The sequence below is a fragment of the Galeopterus variegatus genome, unplaced genomic scaffold, assembly GCF_000696425.1.
Source record: "Galeopterus variegatus unplaced genomic scaffold, G_variegatus-3.0.2 Scaffold13890, whole genome shotgun sequence".
Classification (NCBI taxonomy): Eukaryota; Metazoa; Chordata; class Mammalia; order Dermoptera; family Cynocephalidae; genus Galeopterus; species Galeopterus variegatus.
Window position 1 is genome coordinate 22,728 of NW_007740001.1, and position 3,602 is coordinate 26,329.

A 3,602-nucleotide genomic window follows, 5' to 3' on the forward strand; every position below is an offset into this window, starting at 1 on the left:
TTGCCGGATACACACACACAAAAAAAGAAATGAAACCAACCACATGCTTCCAGAAGAGAAAGATTTCAAGAGAACTGGCAGCAATATGCCAGGCAGATGCAAACACAGCAGAGGACAATTAATGATAAAATCAGTTGAATTCAGTGTTTTCTTAATTGGGTCAAAAATCTGTTCTTTAGTAATGGTATAAGCCACAAAAAGAAGAGAATTGAAGGCATAAAGCAAAAACTTGAGAAACATAATCAACAAGACCACATTATTTGGTAATCTGTAAAGCGCTTCTCTTAGACCTTGAAAAAAAAAATTGGTTATAGAGAATCCGATATCATAATTCCTCAGGCTGATCTCATAGCTACGGGAAGAATGCTTTGTCCTGAAAACAGATTACACCTTCTACTCAAGAGCCCCATTGAGCATTTACAAAACACAATCTTAAAGTAGGCCACAAGGAAAACCTCATTAAATTCCAAATATTTAAATACTCAAGTTACATTTTATGACCACAGTCCAATACCACTAAAAATGAATAATAAATAACCCCCCCAAAAAAACCTAAAAAATTGTTTTAAAATGTTCTGATCATTGAGGAAATAAAAATGAAATTGCAGATTACCCAGAAAATAACAATGAAACTATCAATCTATGGAATATGGCTAAAACTGAGCTTGGGAAAAGTTGTCACTTTAAAAACTTTTTAAGGAAAAAAAATTTAAAAAACATTGGCTCAAGCAACTCGGAAAATAATAGCATGAGTAGTATTTTGGCTAGGTTATTATAGACACTAAATTTTCCAGGAATGCACTACCATGTAAATCAAAGACTAAACATTTTTTTCAGAACTTTACTAAGAGTCTTGCACTTCTTTGGAACACTGTGCCCCAATGGCAATACCATTTGGGCTCTTGAGTCTCTAATGGGACACGTCCCACACACCCTTGCTGTGGCATACACAGTAATTACAGGCATTTGATCACTGTTGTGCTGCTTGAGCATTTACATATCAAAATATGTAGTATTTTATTTTCAATGGCTTTCCTTTTATTTCCCCTTCCATTACAATGGGGTTTCTTTTTAATTCTGCAGATTACATTATCTGTAGACTTCCTTTCAGGATAGCAAAGGGGTATTACAAAATTTCTCTTACACAAAGGGACCACTGGGTATGATAGGGGCGAGTGCTGTTGCTGTAGATGCGTGGTCATTCAAATCCCATCTATTGTACACCCTTTGAGTTTCACTGCTCAACCTGTTTCGGTGTTATATTTTGATATGATTAATACATAAAAGCATAAATTAGTATTCTTAGAAATACTACTGCTAGGAACAGACTGCTGAAGGAGAAATATCTTTAAAGTTAAAATATTTTCAAAAAATATGTAGGAGGATTAAATAAAATAATGGACATTACTAAAGACCTAAATATTAATTTAAATATTAAGCTGACAGATTCTCCCAGAACATAATCAAAAAACTATAAGAAATGAAAATTGAGAAAATGTCAAGACACAGATAGTAGATCCAAGAGATCTGGTGTCTGCCTAATAGGGTTTTCCATAAGGAGAATAGTAAGCTAGAGATATAAAATAAACAATAAATATCTCTAAATTGGAGATATGTCTTCAGATTTAAATAAAATTACCATCCAGTGCTCTACTATAATGTTGCAAAAAGATACAGATACTTTTTTTTGAAATTTTTGAACCCCAGCAGTAGAGAATTCTACAAGCTCATTGAGTGAGACAGAGACCAAGAGAAAGATGCTCCCTTCAAAGGAATGAAAAATCTGCTGGGCATCAAACATTTCATCTCGGGGCCGGCCCGGTGGCGCACTGCTGCAGTGCGCCGCTTGGGAGCGCGGCGGCGCTCCCACCGAGGGTTCGGATCCCACATACAGACCGGTTCCCGCTCACTGGCTGAGCGAGGTGCGGGCGCAACACCGAGGGTTGCGATCCCGTTGCCGGTCTGGTCTGGTGCGGGCGCGACACTGAGGGTTGCGATCCGTTGCCGGACACGAAAAAAGACAAAAAGGAAAAAGAAAAAAACCATTTCATCTGCAACAGGATAATAGATGACAAAAGACACATTATATACTAGGAAGAAAATGAGTTTGGAGCCCAGAGTTTTATAACCAGCCAGACTATCATTCGAGAGTGATAATAAAATAGTTAGGCATTCAGGGACTTAGACATTTTTATCACCCTTATATTCTTTCTGAAAAAAAAAGACTCGAAGATGCACATCAGCAATGAAAATGAAAATTGAGAAAATTTTCAGCAATAAAAATTTATGAAAGAAGGCACAAATAAAAGTGATAGTGATAAGTGAAAGAACCAGCAAAACTTAGACAATACTAAATAAAAAGGATTTGCATTCACGTCACAGCTATAAACACTTCACAGCTATTACATCATACAAATGACTTATCCTCCCTGGACCTTCCTTTTCTTATCTATAAAACAGAAGTAATAATAATAGGACTGATGCAATAGGGTTCTTTATGATACTCCACCTAAAGCCCTGAGGACGGTTGTTTGGCATCTGGTAAATGTAGAGTAGATATTAGCTATTATTGTGGAGATGGTGGGCTTCAAATTGTTAAAACATTTTTAAAGATCAATATGGCAGGTCCATCAAGAGTTAAAATACACATGCCTCTGGACCAAGCAGCATCACTGGCACACTCATATTTGTAGAGGAATGCTAATCGCAGTATAAATTATGAAAAAAATTGTAATCAACCTAACTATCGTCAGCAAGAGAATGACAAAGAATAGTATAATATAGTTTTGACTACTACACTATTTTAAAATAAGAAGTGGTTCTTTTTGTGTTATTATAATGTACACATAAATCATGTGTACGTATTGACATTCTTATGTGTAAGGGAACATATAAAATAATATGGAAAGGTACAGACCAACTGTTAATGGTGCTATGTACACCTGGGGAGTGTGGAGGTGTTGAAGAGTATGTACCTCGCTGTATTGCCTGAATTGTTTTTTATTTAGTGTGCTCTACTTTTGCAGTTCCATTTTTTAAAAATGAATAAATGCCTTGCAAATACCACTCCTCAACTTTGGTTACAACACAGTCTGAAAGTTCTTTATCTTGTAGAAAGTGTGACTTGATCGAGAATCTAGTGTATGAGATATGACAGATCTCACCTGTCCGCTCTCATTAGAAACATGCAAGGTTAAACTGTGCCCCATTTTAGAGTCCTGATCTATTATAAATACCAATATTTAAGCGCATGTTCTCCCAGTTCCCTTTCCTTTATTTTTTGTACTCTCTCCACCAAGGTGGTTTTCTCAAGTCTCCATCTTTTCCATCTTTTCTCTCTTCTGTAGGCTATCCCTGGACAATCTCATTCACCCCAATGGCTTCATCTACCAGAAGATAGGATGGGCACTAGCATTTGTTGGGCACGTATTTTGTTCTAGGAATTTTTAACGTTTCCTCATTCCCTTCTCACAACAATCTGGAAGAAGGTGGTATCCCCAATTTACAAATAAGAGCAAGGAGATTCATAAAGTCTGAGAAACTTGCCCAAAGCCATGCAGCCAATGTATGGTTGATATAGCATTTGAACTCTGAGTTGCCTG